The sequence below is a fragment of the Aythya ferina genome (assembly GCF_964211825.1).
Source record: "Aythya ferina genome assembly, chromosome: W".
Taxonomy (NCBI): Eukaryota; Metazoa; Chordata; class Aves; order Anseriformes; family Anatidae; genus Aythya; species Aythya ferina.
Genome location: NC_140313.1, coordinates 3,585,711 through 3,612,839, shown reverse-complemented (window position 1 = coordinate 3,612,839; position 27,129 = coordinate 3,585,711). Strand labels below are relative to the sequence as shown.

The following is a 27,129-nucleotide window of genomic DNA, read 5'->3' as shown; positions in this document are numbered from 1 at the left end:
TCAAAGGCTCACGTGGCCTCCTTTGTCCATTGGAGGTCCCTGTTCCCATTTGCAATGAGCACATACAGCAGTTTTACAAGCAATCTGTAATTATAGATCCACAATCTGCACCACCACATAATTCCCAAAAAGGTTCATAGTTCTTTTATTGTCTCAGGTTTGGGGGTTTGACATATCGCTTCTTTACAATCTTGCCCCAAGATCCGTTGTCCAGCACTAACCTCATAACCCACATAGATCACCTTCTGCTTTACCACCTGAGCCTTCTTCAATACCCTGTACCCCTGGAGTCCCAGAAAGTTTAGGAGGCTTACCGTCCAGGCCACACATGCTTCTTCTGTCTGGGTGGCTATTAGGAGGTCATTTACATACTGCAACAGCCTTCCTTCTCCTGATGGGGCTTCCCAGGTCTCCAAGTCCTTTGTAAGTTGTTCTCTGAACAAGGTGGGTGAGTTCTTAAAGCCCTGAGGCAACCTTGTCCATGTGATCTGTGTTTTGCACCCACTCTTTGGGCTTTTCCAATCAAATGCAAAGATTTTCTTGCTGGCTTCATGGAGAGGGAGGCAAAAGAAGGCATCCTTCAGGTCTAAAACAGTAAACCAAGTTAGCTCTGGTGTTAAGCATGTTAATCAATTATCGGGCTAATTCCTTCTCTATCTTCCTTTTTCAAGGGGTACTGTTTAAGTGCATTTTTCACCTTCCCTGGTACATTAGAAGATCATACTCCGGAAAACACTTGACTTAGGATTTCCTCACTAATTTCCTCTTTGGTCTCAATAGCTGTCAATATCAAACTCAACACTTCCACATATCTTTGATCATTTACCTCCAGAATAGTCTCCCCATTTTTAAATGAAATGGTTGCTTGTAATCTTTCCAATAAATCTCTCCCTAGGAGTGACTCCGGGGAGTTGGGCATGTCTAGGAACTTGTGAATGCCCCACTGTTTCCCATATTTATATCTCAATGGTTTGCAGAAATATGCTATTTCAGATTGGCCAGTTGCCCCCTTCACTACAATGTAATCATTCCCCACTGATACTAATGCTTTATTTAAAACTGAATATATTGCCCATGCTTCTACCATAAGTTCCACCTCTTTTCCCTCCTTCTCCAGCTTCATTTTTATAACCAGTGGATCTGCTGGGGTAGATTTCCCCAGAGCTCTTCAGTCGTCTTTTGCACGTGCGACCACCACCTCCCTTCCCTGGTTCCCTTTTCCATTTCTTTTCCGTTCTGGGCATTCGTTTGTCCAATGCCCAAATTTCTTACATAGGGCACATTGATCCTTGCCTAGCCGGGGCTGTTCCTGTCTGGGCCTCCTTTTTCCTTCTTCCCTAATAACTGCTATCAGCCTCTTCTGCATGTTTAATTGAGCAAGATAAAAGTCCACTCTCCTTCCAAATTGACCTGTGTCCATGCACCACACCAAAGGCATATTTCAAATCTGTCCAAATGTTTGCCAGCTCAAGAGCTCTTATCAAGGCAATGATTTCTACCTTTTGGGCTGATGTTTGTTACCGCATATCCTGTGAGGCGAAATCCCTGGTGGACGAAGCTGCTACCATCTATATACCAATTCTTCACATCTTCTAGGGTGATGAAGATACCTTTTCAGGATGGCCAGAGGCGTTCCCCACTAGGGCTACCCAACACAACTTCCACCCCTTATTCCATAACATTTGTGTCACAATCAGGTACAGTTTAGTATATAGATGTTCTCATCACCATTGTTTTCTGTCCGTTGAACATTTTTATGTCTGTACTTCTCTTTATTCTATAGGTCTTTTCCCAAAATGCTCATAAAAACTGTTGATGGCTTCAGCTTCATCTGTCAAAGTGGTCATTCAGCGCAGGCGAAGTTGGTTTTCTTGACACCAGCACCAGCTTAGCTCACATCACTGTTGCACTTGCCCGGTTCCTTGCAAAGGTGACCTGTCATTGGTTCTGCAGTGTCCTCCTACAACACATAACTTGGATGACAGATTAATTTTCTCCCAGTGTTAAATCTCCTTGAGGCACACACTTGATATCCCCATCTTTCTGCATTACCCACCGGGTATACCCTGGTCCTTGGGCAAAGACAATCCCACGAGTGGGTTTGCCTTTTCCCATGGCAGGGGCAACCCACAGTGCCTTCCCCATCCACTTCCCCACATGCACTACAGGGACTTTAGCTTCTTTCACCGCGTGTAGGGGTTTTGTTTCAGCAGGACCAGCACGGCTGTCAGACCCCCTATTGTTAACTAGCCAAGTGGCTTCTGGTAGACTTATGTCCCATTGTTTCCATGTCCCAGCACCCAATGCTCGCAGCATAGTTTTTAACAGTCCATTGTACCTCTCAACCTTCCCAGAGGCTTGTGGGTGATAAGGGATGCGATATACCCATTCAATGCCATGTCTCTTGGCCCAGGAAGTGATCAAATTGTTTCGGAAGTGACTCCCATTGTCGGATTCAATCCTTTCTGGTGTACCATGTCGCCACAGCACTTGTCTTTCCAGGCCCAAGATAGTGTTTCGGGCTGTGGCATGGTTTATGGGGTATGTTTCCAGCCACCCAGTAGTTGCTTCTACCATGGTGAGTATGTAACGTTTACCTTGGCGGGTTTGTGGGAGTGGTCCGATGTAGTCAATCTGCCAGGCCTCACCATATCGAAATCCAAGCCATCTCCCCCTATTCCAGGGAGACTTTACCCTCATGGCTCGTTTGATTGCAGCACAGGTCTCACACTGATGGGTAACCTGTGTGATGGCCTCAATGGTCAGGTCCACCCCTCGATCACGAGCCCATCTGTATGTGGCATCCCTCCCCAGATGTCCTGATGTTTCATGGGCCCATCGAGCTACAAACAGCTCACCCTTACGTCCCCAGTCCAGGTCCACCTGAGCTATTTCAATTTTTGAAGCTCAATCTACTTCTTCGTTGTTCTGATGTTCTTCGGTAGCACGATTCTTAGGCATATGGGCATCTACATGACGTACCTTTACAGCCAGGTTTTCTACCCAGGCAGCAATATCTTGCCACAGGGTAGCAACCCAGATAGGTTTACCTCTGTGCTGCCAGTTGTTCTGTTTCCATTGTCGCAGCCACCCCCACAGCGCATTTGCCACCATCCATGAGTCAGTGTAGAGATACAGTACCGGCCACTTTTCTCTTTCAGCAATTTCTAGGGCCAGTTGTATAGCTTTCACTTCTGCATACTGACTCGACTCACCTTCCCCTTCCATGGCCTCCACAACTTGTCGTGTGGGACTCCACACAGCAGCTTTCCACTTCCGATGGCTCCCTACCACACGGCAGGATCTGTCAGTAAACAACACATACTGCTTTCTGTCTTCTGGCAACTCATTATATGGCGGTGCCTCTTCAGCACGAGTTACTTCTTCTGTTGGTGCTCTGAAATCCCTGCCCTCTGGCCAGTCCATAATCTCTTCCAGGATTCCCGGGCGGTTGGGTTTCCCCATTCGAGCCCGCTGTGTAATTAACGCTACCCATTTACTCCACGTAGCATCGGTTGCATGATGTGTAGTGGGGATTTTCTCTTCGAACATCCAATGTAACACAGGTAGCCGTGGGGCCAAGAGAAGTTGTGCTTCTGTACCAACAACTTCTGAAGCGGCTCGAATCCCCTCATATGCTGTTAATATTTCCTTTTCAGTTGGGGTGTAATTGGCTTCTGATCCTCAATAGCCCCAGCTCCAGAACCCCAGAGGTCAGCCTCGAGTTTCTCCTGGGGTCTTCTGCCAGAGGCTCCAGGTGAGCCCATGCTCCCCAGCTGCATTGTACAGTATGTTTTGCACAGCTGGTCCAGTACAGACAGGCCCAAGGGCTACTGCACGAGCTATTTCTTGTTTGAGTTGTTCAAAGGCCTGTTGTTGCTCGGGGCCCCACTCAAAAGAGTTCCTCTTTCGAGTCACTCGATATAGAGGACTCACAAGCTGACTATAGCCTGGCACATGCATTCTCCAAAATCCCACAAGACCTAGGAAAGCTTGTGTTTCTTTTTTGCTAGTTGGCGGAGACATAACTGTTATTTTGTTGATCACATCCGTCGGAATGTGGCGACGTCCATCCTGCCATTTTACCCCCAAGAACTGGATTTCCTGTGCAGGTCCCTTGACCTTATTCTGTTTAATGGCAAAGCCAGCTTTCAGGAGAATTTGAATTTTTTTTTCCCTTTCCCAAAAACTTCTTCTGCTGTGTTACCCCATACGATGATATCATCGATGTACTGCAGGTGTTCAGGAGCGTTCCCCTGTTCCAGTGTCGTCTGGATCAGTCCATGGCAGATGGTAGGTGTCGTGGTTTAACCCGGCCGGCAGCTAAACACCACGCAGCCGTTCGCTCACCCTCCCCCTCCCTCTCTGGGACGGGGGAGAGAGATGGAAAGTGAAGCCCGTGAGTTGAGATAAAGACAGTTTAATAAGACAGGAAAATAGTAATAACAATAACAACAACAACAACAACAACAACAACAACAACAATAATAATAATAATAATAATAATAATACAATGGTGATAATAGTACTACTACTAATAATATGTACAAACAAGTGATGCACAATGTAATTGCTCACTACCCGCTGACCGATGCCCAGCCTAACCCTGAGCAGTCTGGCCCCCTCCCCCGGCTAGCCACCCCTATATATTGTTTAGCATGACGTCAGATGGTATGGAATACCCCTTTGGCTAGTTTGGCTCACCTGTCCTGGGTCTGTCCCCTCCCAGCTCTTGCTGCACCCCCAGCCTGCCTGTTGGCAGGACAGAGCAAAAGGCTGAGATGTCCTTGGCTTGGTATAAGCACTGCTCTGCAACAATTAAAACATCGGGGTGTTATCAGCACTCTTCTCATCCTAAGCCAAAACACAGCATTCCACCAGCTACTAGGAAGAAAATTAATTCTGTTCTAACTGAAACCAGGACAGTAGGGCTGTGTTTCCACCCCTGGGGCAGTCGATTCCAAGTATACTGAATGCCCCTCCATGTGAAAGCAAATTGTGGCCTGCATGCTGCTGCTAGAGGGATAGAGAAAAATGCATTAGCAATATCGATTGTAGCATACCACTTGGCTGCCTTTGACTCTAGTTCGTACTGGAGTTCTAGCATGTCTGGCACTGCTGCACTTAGTGGTGGTGTGACTTCATTCAGGCCCCGATAGTCCACTGGTAGCCTCCACTCGCCATTGGACTTTCGCACTGGCCATATAGGTCTGTTAAAAGGCGAATGAGTCTTGCTGATCACTCCTTGGCTCTCCAGATGGTGAACTAACTCATGGATAGGAATCAGGGAGTCTCGGTTGGTGCGATATTGCCGCCGGTGCACAGTTGTAGTCACAATTGGCACTTGCTGTTCTTCAATCCTCAGCAATCCTACAGCAGAAGGGTCTTGTGAGAGACCAGGCAGGGTAGACAGCTGCTTAATCTTCTCTGTGCTCAAGGCAGCTATGCCAAAAGCCCACCGGTACCCTTTTGGATCCTTGAAGTACCCTTTCCTGAGGTAGTCTATGCCGAGGATGCACGGAGCCTCTGGGCCAGTCACGATGGGGTGCTTTTGCCACTCATTCCCAGTTAGACTCACTTCAGCTTCCAATACGGTTAGCTCTTGGGATCCCCCCGTCACTCCAGAGATAGAGATGGGTTCTGCCCCTTGGTGGCCTGACGGCATTAGGGTACACTGTGCGCCTGTGTCCACTAAAGCTTTATATTTTTGCGGTTCCGGTGTGCCAGGCCATCGAATCCACACAGTCCAGTAAATCCGGTTGTCCCTCTCCTCTACCTGGCCAGAGGCAGGGCCCCACTAGTCCTGGTCGGAGTATCTATCAATTAATTCTTCCAAATGTGAAGCAGAAGTCTCTTCGTCAGGGTCAGGAGTAATACTATTCCTTCTACTGCCTCTGGGGGACTGTTCAACAGAAACTGGGGCAGCAATCCTCCTAGGGGCCCTCTTTGTTGCTGCTGTATCTTTCCGTAGCTCACGTACCCGAGCAGCTAGGGCCGAGGTCGGTTCACCGTCCCACTTCCTCATATCTTCCCCGTGGTCACGTAAATAAAACCACAAGGTACCTCGCGGTGTGCGTCCCGGATTCTCCCTTGTTTGAGCCGGAGACTGCTGGCGCTTGATGGCCAAAAGATTTTTCCGTCTAGGTGAGGACGAAGCTATGTGTTCATCTAACCGTTGGGACAGTCTCTCCACAGCTGAAATGCAGCCCCGTACTGGAGCAGAGAGATTTTCTTCATATTTATGAAGTTGATTGGACACGTTGTCCACAGTTGGCCCCATCCCCTCCTCCCAACCCATGACTGCCAGTGTGCTGGCATGTGTTGGGGGTGCAGCCCGTACAAACTTCCGCCACATGGACGCTGTGCATTGGACTTCATTGCGGTCTTTAGGTGCCTGGGCGTTGTCTAAATCACTATAAAGCATCAGTGTTGTCGACGAAAGGAAGACACAGACGCTCAATATGAGTGAACAGTGAACTTCAACTTTAATGGATAGCTCAGTCGCCTTTTATCTAGTTCGAACATAATCAACTCATACATATTGCAAAAACTAAGCTCAGGATTGGCTAACATTTTCCCGCTCTTTTCAGGTAGTTTCTCCTTCTTTTAGCTACCGTCCCGCCTTAGGGACTTTCCCAATCGCTCAAGGGCATCGTGTCCTTGAGCCTGATTGGCTCTCAGCCAGCTGCGTACGTGCCCAGACTCTTGTGAGTTGAGTACGGTACTTTACTAGCCCATTGCCTCTTAACTGCCCAACATCCTCGTGTCCTATTTCACTTAACCATTCCTCCACAATTCCCCCGTTTTTATTTTGCGCTACGAACACCCTCTCTGTGAGTTGCTCTAGTCTCTCAGCTAGGCAGCCAAAGACCACACGTGCAGCAATCACAATCAATACAATTATAAGTAGAAAGTGAAGTCCCTCTTTAACTAACAAAACCCATTCACCCATGTTCCCAAAAACAGATTTAAGCCAACCTTCAAACCAACTATCTTGTCGTATGATCCCTTAACCATTTCAACTGGTCGTGGATTGCCCAAGTGACCCACATATTGGTTTGAGGATCGATTTTGCTTAGGATGGCACTATTACATCCAACCGTCATTGTCAAAGATAACACAACCAGAATCCCTTGCGCCGTTAGATCAGCCATGGTTGCTGTTATCCGTACTTGATGACTTTTCTTCAATGGCTGGTTTAACACATCGACTAGGCACCCAGGTTTGCCCTGTAGGGGAAGAGATACACACATAACCTCGCCCCATATAAATCACGTCAGCAGGCCCCAACCATTGTCCCGTTTTCATATCTCGGTACAGTACTCTCATAATACATTTATTATCATTTTCATACTTAATGTAATGACGTGCCGCGGGTGGTTCCTCATCATCTCCAAATACACACAAATGATTGAGAACAAATAAAGTTTTATCCACCCTCTCTCTAACATCTGTAATGTCTTTAAACTTTTCCAAGTACTGCTTAACTGTTCCATTAGCCCTTTCTACTATAGCTTGACCAGTTGGTGAATGTGGAATACCAGTTATATGCTTAATGTCCCACAGTTCCATAAATCGCTTAAGTGGCCCACTAACATAGGCTGGACCATTATCTGTCTTTATAGTTTGTGGTACTCCCATTACTGCAAAACAACTGGCAAGATGACGTCGTACATCCCGAACTTTTTCCCCAGGCTGCGGTGTAGCCCAAATCATGTGACTATAAGTGTCTATCGTTACATGCAGGTATCTTAATCTGCCAAATGCTGTGACATGAGTGACGTCCATTTGCCACACTTCGTTGGTTTTAATCCCTCTCGGGTTTGTTCCGATTCCGATTCCCACTCCCGAATTGTAATGACTACACGTTGGGCAAGCTTTTACTATCGCCTGCGCATCAGCTCTAGACAGTTTGTAAGCCCGCGCAAGTCCCTTAGCGTTCTGGTGAAAGATAGCATGAGCCTCCCGAGCTCTGCAAAAGGGTGACAGTGGTGCTTCAGTAGCTGTTGCGGCAACTAGTCGGTCCGCTCGAGCGTTGCCTTCTCCCAGGCCTTCTTCCCACTGATGACTCCTTATGTGTATTACTGCTTACGGTTCACTTCTTTGAGCTATGGCGATCTGTAGACTGATTATTAATTCTGACAGCCGTTCATTTTTTAAGTCTCTCAAGCCTGAGTCTTCTATACGATTTGCTATGCCTACTACATATAAGGAATCAGATACCACATTTAACGGAGTATCTTTCCATTTTATAAATGCCCATACTACTGCAAGAAGTTCTAGTGTCTGTAATGAGTCTTTATCTTGGGCTTGTAAAATTTGATGTTTCCAACCATGCTCATCCTTCCAAGTCACTGCAGCAGTTCGAGAACGTTTTCCTGCGTCAGTGAAAACTGTCACTGCATTCTTAAGTGGGATAGGCGATCGTTTTGGCTTGGTTATCCATCCCTGGTTTTCCATCCATGTCAGAGCAGTTGATTGTAACGTTTTTGCTACTATAGTAGTGCCATCCTGTAGTAGTGCAGCTTGTAACTCTTCAGAATTTTGTATATACCATTCCAAATCGCCTGGCTTCATGGGTAACCAGATCATATTTGGAGGAACCCCATCCACCTGCAATATTCGATTCCTCCCCTTCTTTACTAATTCTGCTAATGTTGCAATTTTTTCTTGAATTGTTCGTCGAGGTTGTAACGGAGGAGCTATCCACTCTAATACCACAGTTTCTCCTCCCTTCTCCCCCGTTTTTATTTTTTGCTGTGTTATGGCACCCATCAGGTATTGTGAACCACATAGAATGGTAAGATCGAGTGGCCTGTCAGATATACGTCGATGCGTGACACTCGTTGTGATCAATGATGCGATTTGTTGTAATATTTCTTGTTGTTTTTCCGATAGTGTCACTTTTGAAGCAGGATCAGTTCCTTTTAATAACGGCCGAAGGGGATTTAATAGTTCATTCGGGATCCCGACTACTGGCCTGATCCATTGTAAATCTCCCAGCAGTTTTTGAACATCATTAAGAGTTTTGATGTCCGATTGGATTGTAAGTTTTTGAGGCTGAATGGTGGAATCTGTAATTTTCCAGCCCAAAAACTTCCAGGGACTTGTTTCCTGAACCTTTTCCGGTGCAAGTACAAGTCCCATTTGTTTTAAGGTCAGTGTTAAGTCATTTTTCTGTTGTAGAGAAAATGGTTCCTTCTGGGCTAACAAAATATCATCCATGTAATGATAGATTATTGTCTCTGGCCATTTTCGTTGAATCGGTTGCAGAGCTGCGTCAACATAAAGCTGACATAACATAGGTGAATTACGCATTCCCTGGGGTAATACAGTCCATTCAAATCTTTGATCCGGACCTTCACGATTTATTGCCGGGAGAGTAAAGGCAAACCTCTGTTTGTCATTTTCATGGAGGGCTATTGTGAAAAAACAGTCTTTCAGATCCACAATCAATAAATGCCAACCCTCTGGTATCATAGCAGGATTAGGTAGACCAGGTTGCAGTGCTCCCATGGCACACATTTGATTATTAACCGCTCGCAGGTCGTGAAGTAAACGGTATTTCCCCGATTTCTTGGGAATCACAAAAATTGGAGTGTTCCAAGGGCTTGTTGACAGTCTTAGGTGCCCTTGTTGACACTGCTCTTGTACTAGTCCGTGAGCATGTATTAGACTTTCCCGTTTTAGCGGCCACTGCTCAACCCACACAGGTTCATCATTTTTCCATTTTAGTGGGATTGGGAAAGTCCAAGCAATGGCCATACCTATAAATGGTGGTCTGACGTAAGAACCATTCCCATCTGAGCAAGAATGTCTCTCCCTATCAGTGCTTGTACTCCATCTGGCAACGGTAAGACAGATACATTGCATTTTACAACTTTGTCACCTATTGTCCATTGCAGTACTGGTGATCGACGAGCAATAGTCATACCTCCTACTCCTGCTACAGTGGTACTGGATTCGAATGTAGGCCAACGCGGTGGCCAAGTTTGCGCACTGATTATTGTCACATCTGCGCCAGTGTCCAACAATGCCTCAATTTGCAGTTTCTCATCCTTTAAGCATACTGTGATTTTCTGTCGTGGTCTCTGCTGCATGCCAAGCGTTAATAACGCTACTTTTCCTGTGGAGCCAAATGCTCCGAGTCCTCGGTCCTTATTGACCATCGGTGGTAGAGATGCCGCCAAGTGTGGCAACGGAATTAATTGAGCTATCTTTGTATCCTTTGGTACATGCATTGGAGGAAACATTGCAGAAACCATAATCTGCATTTCCCCAAAATAGTCTTTATCTATAAGTCCAACCAATATTTGTAATCCATTCAGGGTAGCAGACGATCTTCCGATCAATAAAGCTCCCTGTCCTGGTTTCAGTTAGCACAGAATTAATTTTCTTCCTAGTAGCTGGTGGAATGCTGTGTTTTGGCTTAGAATGAGAAGAGTGCTGATAACACCCCGATGCTTTAATTGTTACAGAGCAGTGCTTATACTAAGCCAAGGACATCTCAGCCTTTGCTCTGTCCTGCCAACGGGCAGGCTGGGGGGGTGCAGTAAGAGCTGGGAGGGGACAGACCCAGGACAGGTGACCCAAACTAGCCAAAGGGGTATTCCATACCATCTGACGTCATGCTAAACAATATATAGGGGTGGCTAGCCGGGGGGAGGGGGCCGGACTGCTCGGGGTTAAGCTGGGCATCGGTCAGCGGGTGGTGAGCAATTGCATTGTGCATCACTTGTTTGTACATATTATTAGTAGTAGTACTATTATCATCATTGTATTATTATTATTATTATTATTATTATTATTATTTTCCTGTCTTATTAAACTGTCTTCATCTCAACTCACGAGCTTCACTTTCCATTTCTCTCCCCCGTCCCAGAGAGGGAGGGGGGAGGGTGAGCGAACGGCTGCGTGGTGTTTAGCTGCCAGCCGGGTTAAACCACGACAGTCTTTTTGGCGCCCAACGTGGGGCTCGAAAGGTTGAGATAACGGCAGATCTGACCAGAGTGTGTTAAACTAAAATTGGTATAAGTATTAGACCTGCTTAATAGTCACTTGTCATAATGCTGATTGCTTTAATCTCAACTGTGCTGCGCCTGTTTTCCAAATTGAGTATTATAGCACGTTATTTTCCGTATGTGCTCTCTGTCATGTTGTTTATCCTCTCCGGGCCCTGGTTTCAGACCATTATGGTACTGTGTGTTGTATCAGTGGCTTATGAGATGATGAAATATCTGGCCATGACTCTAACCTGGTATTTGTACTCAGTAACATCTTCGATTCTATACTTTGGAAACTGTATTTTGGAAACTATTAGCAATTGTATCTGTTGCCTTTTTTCATTAGGGAGTCAATCTGTGGGGGGGAAAGGGGAAGATAATTTTTCTTACTTGATCACTCTCCCTTTCTCCTTCACCACCCCTGTACCCTCCTTGATCACTCTCCCTTCCTCCTTCACCACCCTCTTATCCTCCGAGTTTATTACAATAGCTCTCCAAGATATTGAATATCCTTGGGATACTCAGACCAGCATAGTCCTGTTGTTCTGCCTCCTGAATGCACTTCAGGTTCTGCTTAAAGTTAAACAACTACTTATGAAGCTCATCCGGAGATCTGCCCGGAGGCAGTATAGTTGTGGGTGGCAGGGAGTATGGGTGGATATGGGCAGGCATCTAGAGCAGTTGGCACCCCCAGTGTGTTGGAAATTCACCCCTGAACAATGGCAAAATCCTCAAAAACTGGCAGAATGCTTGAAAAAAAGGTGTAATGATTCTGGCAGTTCCAAAGTAACACAAATCATTGTAACGTGCTGGGGCCTGGCTCATGCCTATCGAGCTGCCATTGATACTGCTGTCAACTTAGTGACAGACCCTGCGGCCACTCCAAACCCTGTGACAGATCCAACGGCCACTGTGACCCCTACGGTGGATTCTGCAGCCGCTCCAGTCCCAGCTCCTGCAGCCGCTCCAGTCCCAGCTCCTGCAGCCGCTCCAGTCCCAGCTCCTGCAGCCGCTCCAGTCCCAGCTCCTGCAGCCGCTCCAGTCCCAGCTCCTGCAGCCGCTCCAGTCCCAGCTCCTGCAGCCGCTCCAGTCCCAGCTCCTGAAGCTGCTCCAGCTCCAGCTCCTGCAGCTGCTCCAGTCCCAGTTCCTGCAGCCGCTCCAGTCCCAGCTCCTGCAGCCGCTCCAGTCCCAGCTCCTGCAGCCGCTCCAGTCCCAGCTCCTGCAGCCGCTCCAGTCCCAGCTCCTGCAGCCGCTCCAGCTCCAGCTCCTGCAACTGCTCCAGTCCCAGCTCCTGAAGCCGCTCCAGCTCCAGCTCCTGAAGCCGCTCCAGCTCCAGCTCCTACTGCTGCTCCAGTCCCAGCTCCTGCAACTGCTCCAGCTCCAACTCCAGCTCCTGTAGCCGCTCCAGCTCCTGTGGCCGTGTCAGAGAAACGAGCTGTAGCAGTGCAAGTTGACCCTGCAGAGGGCATTCCAACCCCTGTGGCAGACCCTGTAACAAAGTCAGAGAAACGAGCAGTAGCAGTGCAAGCTGCCCCTGTAGAGAAGGTGAAAATATGGTATAGAAATTCAAGTCGTTTAGAACGCAGAGAGTCTTCTGCCAATCCAGGTAAGGCTTCTGCCAAAACTAAGTACAGAGATGACGAAGATGATGACGACGCTGGGCCGTCAAGGATTCAGGAGGAGGAAGATGAGGATGCCGAAAGAGCAACAGTAACTACCCGAAGCCTAAACGAGCGCGAGCTACGAGATGTGCGAAAAGATTTTGGTCGCTGTATAGGTGAGCAGCTTGTCACCTGGCTGCTCCGGTGCTGGGACTCTGGAGCCAATTGTGTGGAATTAGACGGCAGGGAAGCCAAGCGGCTGGGATCCCTTGCTCGAGACGCCGGCATTGACAAAGCAATTGCAGATGGAGCACGACCCACCAGCCTCTGGAGGCGTCTCCTCTCAGCTGTGAGGGAAAGGTATCCCTTCAAGGAAGATATTTTATGTCTACCAGGCAAGTGGACCACTATGGAGAAGGGAATCCAGTACCTGAGGGAATTAGCCGTACGGGAAGTGATTTATGAGGATCCAGACCTCAAACAAACATCCACAGATCCAGATGAAGTCAAGTGTACACGACCCATGTGGCGGAAGTTTGTACGGAGTGCACCATCATCATATGCCAGCTCATTGGCAATAATGGCCTGGAAAGAGGATGAGGAACCCACAGTGGGTGAAGCGGCTAAACAACTCCGGCAGTACGAAGAAAGTCTCTCCTCTTCCTTACAGGCCTGCGTCTCAGCTGTGGAGAAACTTTCTGAAAAGGTTCACCAACTTGAAGAGAATCTATTGTCCTCCCCACCTGAACCAACCAGTGCCCACCGACCAAAGGAGAACACTTGGGAGAAACTTTCTGAAAAGGTTCACCAACTTGAAGAGAGATTATTCTCCTTCGCACCTGTACAAAGCAGTGTCTCAGCTGTCAGGGGTAGGCGTTCACCCACACAAGGAAGACGATATGGTGGGTACTCACCCCGTGCCACCCTGTGGTTTTACTTACGAGACCATGGAGAGGACATGAGAAAGTGGGATGGAAAATCTACCGCGACCCTAGAGGCACGGGTACGTGAGTTGCAAAAGAAAACAATCAGGAAAAAGGGATTCTCCGAAAAGTTTGCTGCTCCAACTTCCAGCAGACAGTCCTTCAAACACAGAAACGAGGAAGATTCTGACCAGGATTAGGGGGGCCCTGCCTCCAGCCAGGGGGAGGAAAGGGACAATCGAGTTTATTGGACTGTGTGGATTCGATGGCCTGGCACATCACGCGCACAGAAGTATAAGGCTTTAGTAGACACCGGTGCACAATGTACTATAATGCCATCGAGCTATAAAGGACCAGAGCCCATCTATATTTGTGGAGTGACAGGGGGATCTCAGCAGTTGACTGTATTGGAGGCTGAAGTGAGTCTGACTGGGAATGAGTGGGAAAAGCACCGCATTGTGACTGGTCCGGATGCTCCATGTATCCTTGGCATAGACTATCTTAGAAGAGGATACTGCAAGGACCCAAAAGGGTTCCGGTGGGCTTTTGGTATTGCTGCCTTAGAGACAGAGGGCATTAAACAATTATCTACCTTGCCTGGTCTCTCAGAGGACCCCTCTGTTGTGGGGTTGCTGAGGGTCGAAGAACAGCAAGTGCCAATTGCTACCACAACTGTGCACCGGCGGCAATATCGCACCAACCGAGACTCCCTGATTCCCATCCATAAGCTAATTCGTCAATTGGAGAGCCAAGGAGTGATCAGCAAGACTCATTCACCTTTCAATAGTCCCATATGGCCAGTGCGAAAGTCTAATGGCGAGTGGAGACTAACAGTGGACTATCGCGGCCTGAACGAAGTCACGCCACCACTGAGTGCTGCAGTGCCGGACATGCTGGAACTTCAGTATGAACTTGAATCGAAGGCAGCCAAGTGGTACGCCACAATTGATATCGCTAATGCATTTTTCTCCATCCCTCTAGCAGCAGAGTGCAGGCCACAATTTGCCTTCACTTGGAGGGGAGTCCAATATACTTGGAATAGGCTGCCCCAGGGGTGGAAACACAGCCCTACCATTTGCCATGGGCTGATCCAGTCTGCACTAGAGCAGGGGGAAGCTCCTGAACACCTGCAGTACATCGATGACATTATTGTGTGGGGTGACACAGCAGAGGAAGTTTTCGAGAAAGGGAAGAAAATAGTCCAAATCCTTCTGAAAGCCGGTTTTGCCATAAAACAAAATAAAGTCAAAGGACCTGCACGGGAGATCCAGTTTTTAGGAATAAAATGGCAAGATGGACGTCGTCAAATCCCAATGGATGTGATCAACAAAATAACAGCTATGTCTCCACCAACTAACAAAAAAGAAACACAGACTTTCCTAGGTGTTGTGGGGTTTTGGAGAATGCACATCCCAAATTACAGTCTGATTGTAAACCCACTCTACCAAGTAACTCGTAAGAAGAATGAGTTTGAATGGGGCCCTGAACAACGACAAGCCTTTGAACAAATCAAGCAGGAAATAGTCCATGCAGTAGCCCTTGGGCCAGTTCGAACAGGACCAGATGTAAAGAATGTGCTCTACACTGCAGCCGGGGAGAACGGCCCCACCTGGAGCCTCTGGCAGAAAGAACCTGGGGAAACTCGAGGTCGGCCTCTGGGGTTTTGGAGTCGGGGATACAGAGGATCTGAGGCCCGCTATACTCCAACTGAAAAGGAGATATTGGCAGCATATGAAGGAGTTCGATCTGCTTCGGAGGTGGTCGGTACTGAAGCGCAGCTCCTCCTAGCACCCCGATTACCGGTACTAGGCTGGATGTTCAAGGGAAGGGTCCCCTCTACGCATCATGCAACTGATGCTACATGGAGCAAGTGGGTTGCACTGATTACTCAGCGGGCTCGAATAGGAAACCCCAGTCGCCCAGGAATATTGGAAGTGATCATGGACTGGCCAGAAGGCAAATACTTTGGGATATCATCAGAGGAGGAGGTGGGTCGTGCTGAAGAAGCCCCACTGTACAACCAGTTGCCAGAGAATGAAAAGAAATATGCCCTGTTCACTGATGGGTCCTGTCGTATTGTGGGGAAGCATCGGAGATGGAAGGCTGCTGTATGGAGTCCTACGCGACGAGTTGCAGAAGCTGCTGAGGGAGAAGGTGAATCGAGTCAGTTTGCAGAAGTGAAAGCCATTCAGCTGGCTTTAGACATTGCTGAACGAGAAAAATGGCCAGTTCTCTATCTCTACACCGATTCATGGATGGTAGCAAATGCCCTGTGGGGATGGTTACAGCAATGGAAGCAAAACAACTGGCAGCGTAGGGGCAAACCTATCTGGGCTGCTGCATTGTGGCAAGATATTGCTGCTCGGGTAGAGAACCTGGCTGTGAAAGTACGCCACGTAGATGCTCATGTGCCCAAGAATCGGGCTACTGAAGAACATCAAAACAACCAGCAGGTGGATCAGGCTGCTAAGATTGAAGTAGCTCAGGTGGACCTGGATTGGCAGCATAAAGGTGAATTATTTATAGCCCGATGGGCCCATGACACCTCAGGCCATCAAGGTAGAGATGCAACATACAGATGGGCTCGTGATCGAGGGGTGGACTTGACCATGGACGCTATAGCACAGGTTATTCATGACTGTGAAACATGTGCTGCAATCAAGCAAGCCAAACGGTCAAAGCCTCTTTGGTATGGAGGACGATGGCTGAAATATAAATATGGAGAGGCCTGGCAGATTGATTACATCACACTCCCTCAAACTCGCAATGGCAAGCGCCACGTACTTACAATGGTGGAAGCAACCACCGGATGGCTGGAAACATATCCTGTGCCTCATGCTACCGCCCGGAACACCATCCTGGGCCTTGAAAAGCAAGTCCTATGGCGACATGGCACCCCAGAAAGAATAGAATCAGACAATGGGACTCACTTCCGAAACAACCTTATAGACACTTGGGCCAAAGAACATGGTATTGAATGGGTGTATCACATCCCCTATCATGCACCAGCCTCCGGGAAAGTTGAACGATACAATGGCCTGTTAAAGACTACCTTGAAAGCAATGGGCGCTGGGACGTTCAAAAACTGGGATACGCATTTGGCAAAGGCCACCTGGTTAGTCAATACTAGGGGATCTACCAACCGAGCTGGACCTGCCCAATCAAACCTGTTACGTACTGTAGATGGGGATAAAGTTCCTGTAGTGCATGTAAAAAATATGCTGGGTAAAACAGTCTGGGCTACTCCTGCCTCAGGAAAAGGCAAACCTATTCGTGGAATTGTTTTCGCTCAGGGACCTGGATATACTTGGTGGGTGATGCAAAAGAACGGAGAGGTCCGGTGTGTACCTCAAGGAGATTTAATACTGGGTGAGAATAGCCCATGAACTGAATTGCACCATGTTAAATAGTATATTATACTGTATGTTATCACTACCATGATTACTATAGGTGACTAATTAGAATGTATGGAAAAGAGTGTAACCTGAGCATGACATAAATGGTATGGAATAAGGGGTGGATAGATGTCCTGGTTTCAGTTAGCACAGAATTAATTTTCTTCCTAGTAGCTGGTGGAATGCTGTGTTTTGGCTTAGAATGAGAAGAGTGCTGATAACACCCCGATGCTTTAATTGTTACAGAGCAGTGCTTATACTAAGCCAAGGACATCTCAGCCTTTGCTCTGTCCTGCCAACGGGCAGGCTGGGGGGGTGCAGTAAGAGCTGGGAGGGGACAGACCCAGGACAGGTGACCCAAACTAGCCAAAGGGGTATTCCATACCATCTGACGTCATGCTAAACAATATATAGGGGTGGCTAGCCGGGGGGAGGGGGCCGGACTGCTCGGGGTTAAGCTGGGCATCGGTCAGCGGGTGGTGAGCAATTGCATTGTGCATCACTTGTTTGTACATATTATTAGTAGTAGTACTATTATCATCATTGTATTATTATTATTATTATTATTATTATTATTATTATTATTATTTTCCTGTCTTATTAAACTGTCTTCATCTCAACTCACGAGCTTCACTTTCCATTTCTCTCCCCCGTCCCAGAGAGGGAGGGGGGAGGGTGAGCGAACGGCTGCGTGGTGTTTAGCTGCCAGCCGGGTTAAACCACGACACTCCCACAGGATCACCATTAATAGTAACTGGTCCCATAACTCCTGTCTTTACCCTGGTGGGTTTAGAGTCCAATAGCATTACATCTACTGCTGTTGCCAAATCCAAGCCGAGGCTCCCTCTGGTGGCTGGTCGGCAGACATTGGTGACAGATCCGTTCCGGTTGCTGTCGTAAATGCCGCTTTTTGTGTCGTCGCGGGGCGGTCCTTCCCGCTGCTCCAGCCGTTTCCCGACGCACCATGTCGACAGGTCACTGTGTTATGCATATTGGATTGGCAGTTCTGACACCACACTGATTTCGTTTTGCACTCTTGTCTCATATGTCCCATGATCCCACAGCGAAAACAACGCGGTCGCGGAGGACGGCCTCCGGGCGTTTGCAAAGGAGCAAGGGCAGCGAGTGCTTGATTCTGCGTTTGCTGCGCAGTCTCTCTTAATACCTGTGCCTGTTCTTTCATACTATCCCCTAGCTGTTTTATTACTTCTACCAACATAGCCTGCGGACCCACGGGTACCTGAGCTATCCTTTCTAAACCCTCCTCAATTGTCCAAGTTCCCGGTAATGTAGCTAATATACTACGAGTTGAAGGGTTGCTGTTTTGAATTGCACACTGCTTTAGAATAGTGCCCTTTAGATAATCAGGTACTCCAGCCGCTTGTATTGCGTTTGCTACTCGATCAATAAACAACCCAAATGGTTCCTCCCTTCCTTGCTTGATGCCCATATAGGATGGTATCCCCCCTGGCTCTCTAATTTGGTCCAAGGCTCTCCGAGCCAATCTCATTGATTCTTTATCTTTGTCTGGACCCAGCAACGCTTGTGCTTCTAATCTATAATATGGTCCGAGCCCCATCAATTCCTCCAACGTGACACCATGTAACGGATCTCCAGGTGCCCTTATCGTAGCTACTGCCTCTTGACAAACACTTTGCCAATGCGCATTAAAAAGAAGCTGTTGATGTTGTGTTAGGATCAGCTTCATTATACTACGTATGTCCCCGGGGAGCAATATATTAGTTCCCCAAATATAATCTAACATTTGCCGAGTAGGTTCCCCCTTTAAACCAGAATCATTTACAGTAGATCGTAATTGAGTTAATAGTTTCCAGTCTAGATTTGTCATATTAACCGTCACATTCCCCTGTGCATCTGGTGGCGAGTATACTACCGGAAAAGCTTGTGTTAACTGTGTTGCCATTTCATAATTCCCTTCACACAGTGCCTCATTTGCTATTTGCCTCCATAGACCTTCTCTCCCCTGCGTCCCCGTTGTGAAGGGATTTGTATTCGATAGAAATAGGCTAGCACTGGTCCTTCCACTTGCTCCTTCCTCACTTTCTATTGGAGCGGTTGGAGCTGCTGGTAGTGAAAGCTTCTCCTCCGCTACAGAGGACATTGTCACAGGCACCTCCGAATTTCCCGAGACCCCCTGTGTAATAGTAAAAGTTCTAACGGAAGGTGGCAATGGGCAATCTGTTCCTTCCATATTTATTTGCTGTGGATTAACCTTATTAACCCTTCCTGGTGGTCCTGACCGCTCTGTTGCAGCAGCGGCAATTCTTTGTTCAGCTTTATGTATGTCTAATGCATTAGCCACTGCTCTCCATGGCTTCATTAAGTTTTTTAGCAGACTTAATATCTTTAATAACATCATCAAACAATTTGTCCCCAAATTTACGCCACTCTGTTTGTTCAAAAAACTGTATCAGGATTTGTAAAACAACCCTGCGCTACTGCATATGCTAATAACCCTGGTAATTAATTTTTTTTTTTTTTTTTTTTTTTTTTTTTACAATCTATAAAATGCTCCGCTTTTCTAAAAAGCATTTGAGCAAATTATACGCCGCTTGTCTTTCATACCTTTATATATACAGTTGCAGCCTTTGCAAAGACCTCGGCGGCGCTTTTCCGGCGGGACCCTTTATAGGCTCATCCTCAGTACGGGGACTCCCTTCCACCTTCCGAGCTGCGGGTGCGGGGGTTCCAAGTTTTCGTCCCTTTCACCTTTCAGGCCTCGGGTGCGGGGATTCAGCAATTTTTAATCCTTTTCACCTCCTGAGCTGCGTTGCAGGATCGGTTCCCGTATTCCGTCCAACCGTGGCTCGCAGATTCAACTCCAGCGGAGTCCCTGTTCCCGTTCAGACCGGTCCCTGTTCAGGCGCCAATTGTTGTCGACGAAAGGAAGACACAGACGCTCAATATGAGTGAACAGTGAACTTCAACTTTAATGGATAGCTCAGTCGCCTTTTATCTAGTTCGAACATAATCAACTCATACATATTGCAAAAACTAAGCTCAGGATTGGCTAACATTTTCCCGCTCTTTTCAGGTAGTTTCTCCTTCTTTTAGCTACCGTCCCGCCTTAGGGACTTTCCCAATCGCTCAAGGGCATCGTGTCCTTGAGCCTGATTGGCTCTCAGCCAGCTGCGTACGTGCCCAGACTCTTGTGAGTTGAGTACGGTACTTTACTAGCCCATTGCCTCTTAACTGCCCAACATCCTCGTGTCCTATTTCACTTAACCATTCCTCCACACATCAGCTAATTCCCGCAGCTGCTGGAGGCCCTTATCCATAGTGGTCCATTTGCTTACCTGGTAGACAATATCCTCTTTGTGGGGATACCTTTCTTTCACAGCTGTTAGGATTCGCCTCCAGAGGCTGATAACTTGTGCCTCTCTTCCAATTACTCTATCAATGAGCCTTTCTCTAGAAAGGGATCCCAGCTGCTTGGCTTCACTGCCTTCTAGCTGTTGGGTATTGGCCCCAATATTCCAGCATCGAAGCAGCCAAGTGAGGATGTGCTCACCTGGATGGCGACTGAAGTCTTTCCGTATTTCTCGCAGCTCACTCAAGGATAGAGACCGAGTAGTTTCTGATTCATCTATGATTTCAGTCTCTTCTTCGTGATGTTGCCGTGATAATGCTGCTTTAGAGCCGCTTGCCTTTTCCTCTTCTCCCTCATCTGTAGGAGGAGCTTCTTCCCTTACTAAACGACCTGATCTCCGTTTCCACTGTTTTGTCTTTACTATAGGGGCGACTGATACCATAGATGGTCGGTCCTCTGGGGTGGTCACTTTGTGTGCTGTCTCATCATCAAATTCAAGAACCTCCCTATCCCCTTGAGAGTGCTGGGCAATGTTAATTGACATCTGATAGGCGTAAGCCAGACCCCAGCAGAGCGCAGCAAGCTGGTGGAGTTCTCTAGTATTGCCAGGGTCAGGGCATACGTCTTTCAAACATTGTACCAGTTTTCTTGGATTTTGTACTTGTTCAGGGGTGAAATTTAGAACCATTGGAGGAGAAAACCGTGATAGGTACCTGCCCAAATCCCCCCACACACCTTGCCACCCACAACTTTGTCTGGGGACAGGTCCTTGGATAATATTCTTAATAAATTACTTTACCTTGGGGAAGAAGACAAACACTAGACCTAGTAATAGGAGGATAATATCTGACCAGGGGTATCCAAGATACTGAAAGGCTGCTGTAATTAGCCCACAGGGAGAAAAGTAGAAGGCACCACACCCGATATTATTCACTGATTGACTGCTGGGGGCAAAAAAGAAGGCGCTGTAATTCTTAATATTTTCAATAAGATAATCTCCATGAGACCGGGAGGATAACAATGCCGGGCCTGAATACCAAACAAAACTGAAGGCCAGTATGTTACAGCACAACATGATAAAAAAAACAAGCACAGACTTCAACACTTTCTCCGATCGGATGTAAAGGAAAAAAGAAAACAGAGAGTGGGCTACATACAACATATCCACACAGAAAAGTATTACCAGAAAACCGAGCATTATGACTACCAATATGTTAGTTGTAAATCCTTCAATCAATGCTATTGTTATCTCAACCCTCGAGCCCCACGTTGGGCGCCAAAAAGGACTGTGGTGGTTTTACTCAGGTGGGCAGCCGAGCTCCACCACAACCGCTCTCTCACTCCCCCTCTCCTCAAAGAGGAAGGGGGAGAAAATACAACACAGAGAACTCGAGGTTTGAGATGAGAAAGGTTTAATTAAAGGGAAAGGGAATGGGGAGGAAAAACAGAAACAAAAGAAACAATCAGTCCGCGCGGAAGCAAAGAGAGAGAAAAAAATTATTCTCTACTTCCCATCAGTGAGCGGTGTTCGGCCACGTCCTGGGAATCTGGGCCTCAAAACGCGTAGTGGTTGTTCAGGAGGAACAGCCCCCTCCCCCACGAGAGCCCCCCCTTTTATTGCTGAGTGTGACATCAGGTGTTATGGAATATCCCTTTGGTTGGTTTAGGTCAGCTGCCCCAGCAATGTCCCCTCCCCATCACTTGCCCACCCCCAGCCTGCTGGCTCTTGGGGGCTTGGAAGGAGTCCTGATGCTGTGCCAGCACTACGCAGCAATAGACACAACACTCAGAAAGACCCAACACACAAGGTATCCCTGCAAATGCTATCGGAGGTCCATGTTACTTAGGTAAACTTACTATGTTTGCTCCTAGCTTTTCACAGTTGCGTGATATCACCACACATAAATAGGCATTGCTCACACCAGATTGCAATGATAATGTTGAGTTGCTTGGTGTTGCAGCTAGAGTAGCATTGGCAATTTTAGTGCCAGGAGTGGCATCTGCGGCCACACTTAATAACTTAGAAAAATTGGTATGCTGGACCGAGAAGCAAGCCCATGCCACGACAGAGATACTTGAGGAGATGTTACCAGATCAAAATAGCCTGCGCCATGCGCTCTTACAGGATCAAGCTGCTATTGACTTCTTGCTCTTGGCTCAAGGGCATGGGTGTGATGACTTTGAGGGAATGTGCTGCATGAACCTTTCTGATCATAATGAGTCAATTCACAAATCCATTACTTTCCTGAAAGAGCACATGAGAAAGATTCAATATGATATCAATCCTTTCAATCAATGGCTCACTGATTTGTTTGGAACGATGCCTAGATGGTTACTGGGATTAATCAAAGACGGATTAAGGATTCTGTTTGTTGTGGTGTTAATCATCATTGCGTGTTGTATTGTAATAAATGTGGTTAAAAGGTTACTTGCAAAAGTGTTACATCGGGCTTGGTTTGCTCAAAAAGAAAAAGGGGGAATTGTTGAGGGATTTTTGAAACAGCAAGGAGGACATGACTTGCTGCTTGAAAAAGGGGTGTTGTGACTCTGGCAGTTCCAAAGAGACACAAATCACTGTAGCGTGCTGGGGGTCTGGCCTATGCCTATTGAGCTGCAATTGATGCTACTATCAACCTAGTGACAGACCCTGTGGCCACTCCAAGTCCTGTGACAGGCCCAACGGGATTTTTGAAACAGCAAGGAGGCCATGACTTGCTGCAGCTGAGTAAACCAAGCTACCTGGACGACTACGAGGAGTTCCCATGACAGTGTTCCCATATCACCCGATTGAGGAATTAAAAAATATTGTTGCCAGCAGCTGGCTTCAAGGCCGGGATCTACGTGACTGCTAATCACAAGGGGGTTGTTTTCTTGCAGGTGGGGTTGTTTTCTTGCAGTTGTTTGTCTGAGTGCTTTTGACCAATAATCTTGTGTGAGACACTATCCGCCCCTATTAAATTGGCTATAAAAATAGTCAGGCTATTAGGGTAATAAAGAAAGAGCATGATCTTACCATACTGGTGTCTGCTGTGTTTTTGGCCATTCTTCCTGCAACAAAGCCTGAATTTTCATCAGACCCATATATTGTCCAAAATACTGCTGTTTCCTTAATTGGTTCTTTTGTCCAGACTGATACACAATATTTGACCTTTTTTTTTTTTTCTTTTATCATCTCCTCTAATTTTGAGATTATTTTTCCAATTTCTTATCATTCTTCAGGAAGAACTGTCAGTAGGCACTCCCCCAGGGGTATCTCCCTGTCTCCTGGAACTCATATGTCCCATTTTTCCCAGCCCTTGTCAGTGTGCTGAAAGATCTTCGGAGGGGGCGCCCCGCTGATTTCAGCGGCCTTCGCTAGGACTACTTTCATTCAAATCCTTCACCGACGAACCCAAAATTAGACACAAGCAAATAAAACCGGTAAACCCCAGGCAACCTTTGTACACGAAGCCCGAACAGGCTTCGTGTACAGGGTGGGTAAGTATAGGCCGGTGATCCGTTCGGTTGGGGTTGGGTATCCCGGAACACAACAAACGAGACGTCCAATTGCGGACGAAGCAAGTGTGGACCCCTCGGTAGTGCGGTTCCCACATCCCGCGAGGGACTGGGCCACGAAAAGGGGGAAGCGATCCATGCGTGTGTGTGTGAAGGTGTTCCGGAAGATGGGACAGAAGAAGAGTAAGCCTTCTGGTCCCATGGGTGGGGTAACATCTGATGTTAGGTTACCCCGGGATTAATGATTAAAAATTGGCAGGATTCCCCTTTTAGGCGGGGAAGGAATAAAGTAAAAATGATACATTATTGTGTTGAAGTTTGGGGTGGTAAACAGATTCAAGGAGACCACCTTTACTGGCCTGTATTTGGGTCTTTTAAAGATTGGGTTTGTCAGGCCTAAATATTTATGTAAACTCAAAGGAACCCTTTAGTCTGGAAGAAAGTGAGTATGCGCACCTCTGGATAAATTCAGATACGAGGATGCATCTATATCCTCTAAAAGAAAAAGGAGGGCGGGATAAAAAGAGAAAGGACTTGGAAGTCCCGACACCGCCCCCACCCTATATTCCACCGCCCGCATCAACGGCTCCTGTCCTTAATGGACTCCACGAATTAGCTAACCCAGGAGAATTGGAATCGGATCATGAAACACAGGGGCCGGTAACCAGAAGCAGGGCAAGAAATCAGAAATCTGCTTTAAGGGAGGGATTATATCCCCTACGAGAAATAGCGATGGGGGGACCCCAGCAAGGAATGGAATATGTGGCCATCCCCATTAACTCTGGGGATGTCCGAGATTTTAAGAAAAGGACAGGAGGAGGGTAAGTGAGCTTTAATGGCAACTGGCATAATGTTTGCAGCTGCTGAGGAATAATTCTAACTGGAATAATAACTGTACATTTTATATTATATATATAAAAGCCCGGGCATATTTGTTAAAGTATTCTTTTATTCATATGTTAATATGTAAATATGTAAATATAAGAACTGCCATTGAGGTGTATATCTAAGGGAACAAAATTTGCCCAGGCATATTATCGGCTCATCAGGTTTAAATGTCCTCAGTATAATTGTCAACAGGCAGTTAATTTACAGTGGTCTGATTTTACTTGTGTATCTATATATTGTGGATTTTGGAGGGATTGGGATTGACTAGTAAAGAGCTTCTAGGAAAACAGTGGAATATTAACCACTGTAGATTACAATAGGAAAAGTTCAAAGCAAAGAAATCCCGAGGAAAAGCCCTCTAGGATGTATACTAACACATTGTAGGGATATAGTGGGGTGAGAGGGTACAGAAAGTAAAGAACTCTTATCAAATATTGTAATCAATGGTGGCCACTTTATAAACTAGAGGATGGAGCGGAGTGGCCCCTAAATGGAACTATTAATTATAACACCATATTACAGTCAATGTTGTTTTTGTGGAAAGAAGGAAAATGGGATGAAATATGGTATATTGATTGATATGTTGTTTCAGTATCTGGGAGGGAAAAGGTATGGAATTAAGTTGGACTCTGACTGAGCCTTTGGTGCTGGTATTAGAAAAGTACAGGCTGGAGAAAGATAAAGGAAGTGTTAAAAGGGTTGCTGAAGGTGTTAAAGGTGTGGCATGTAGTATTTAACAGAGCTGTTTGAAATTGAATGAGCAGGGAAAGGTGATGTAGGCATTATCTAAGTAACAGTCTAAGAAGTTTTGGTATATTTGCATATTTGCTGTGGTGTTTGTTCAGTTTCCCAAGCATCGGGGAGGGGGGGAACAGCCTGCTCCACCAGGGGCCTCTCCAGCAGCCGCAGGGGGGCTTCGGCTCCAGCGCCTGGAGCTCCTCCTCCCCCTCCTTCTGCACTGACTTTGGTGTCTGCGGGGGGGTTTCTCGCTCTCCCAACTGCTGTTGAGTGGCAGGTTTTTGTTTGTTTCTTTGTTTGTTTGTTTTCGTGGATGTGCTCTCACAGAGGCACGGACTGTATTGTTCATGGCTTGGCTCTGGGCAGCAGTGGGCCCCTTCGGGGCCAGATGAAATTGTCCCTTATCTACCGCGGGGAGGTTTCTGGGTTTTTCTCACGGGGGCTGCCACTGCAGTTTCCCACTCCCACACCCCTCACACCCCCCGAACCTTGCCATCAAACCCAATACACTGGGACAGTTAAGTCATTACTGACTTGTAAAGTATCAGGGATTAAATTAACTAATGAAACCCTAAATGTGATGGGGGTAGAAGGTACTGGGATAACAGTGCCACTTTTGGGGAATACTAAGCTGAGACCAGGGGATAAAATGAGCACTGGGCAATTATTGTATGTATCCAAGGCCGATACTAACTTGTTGGGAAGGGATTTGATGATGAAATTGGGCATTCAACTAATAAATTGTTAGACTGGAATAACAGTGTTATGAATGGAGTGCTCTCTGGCCCTGAGAGCAAACATACATGTATATTCACCTCTGACTGGAAAGACCCTGAAATGGGGGCGGAAGCAACAATATAGGTGGACAATTTTACCTCAGGGGTTTACAGGGCCACCTATCTATTTGGGTAAATTCTAAAAAAAGATTTTGGAGCAATTACAACCTCCCAAGAAGGTATTAATGTTACAAATATGTGGATCATTTTAAGGAAAATCGATACTCCCTGATGGGAGAGAAATGCTGAATGAAGTGATAATGAGGCAAATATTAACTGTTTTACATCAGAAGAGTCATTGGGAGGTGCAAGCAATGTGTGATGTTGTTCTAAGAAAGCATGTCTGTGTAGAAATATATACTTTAGGGAAGCACACATGCAGAGGATGTACTATATGTCAAAGGGTAAATAAAAAGGTCTTCTGTAACCTATCTAGAGGGGGACGGGAGCCAGGGCTTTGACCTTTCCAAAGTATACAGGTAGACTTTACTGAGTTACTTGTTTGTCCTAATTGACCACGTGACTGAATGGGTGTAAAGCTTTACTGCAAGGATTAAAGCAGGCCTTAGAGATTGAGTGGGATTTTCACAGCCCCTGGCACCCCTCCTCTTCTGGGAAGGTAGAGCGAATGAATGGTGAAATTAAGAAACAACTAACAAAACTTATGCTGGAAACTAAGGCTTCTTGGGTAAAATGCTTACCCCTTGCACTGTTAAACATATGGATGCAGCCCAGAACTGATATAGGAATTTCTCCTTTTGAAATGCTATATGGTATGCCCTATGATTTGGAATTGCCACTTGATCACCCTCAATTCTAATTAAGACTTGGAAAGAGACTTTTTTTTAACACCACGATGGGGAAGGCCCCTATGTTGTTTTGCTTACTACAGAAACAGTCGTCCGGACTGCGGAGAAAGGATGGACACATGCCAGCCGTGTTAAAGGACCCATCTGTGACGAGAAGTGGGAGATCGCTC

At 46.8% G+C, this 27,129-nt stretch overlaps 1 long non-coding RNA gene across 1 annotated transcript in view; it reads right to left on the bottom strand.

Moving 5' to 3' along the window:
- Positions 1-27,129, bottom strand: part of LOC311426438 — a 403,748-nt gene that overhangs the window by 344,040 nt on the left and 32,579 nt on the right. The gene's annotated exons all lie outside the window — the stretch shown is intronic.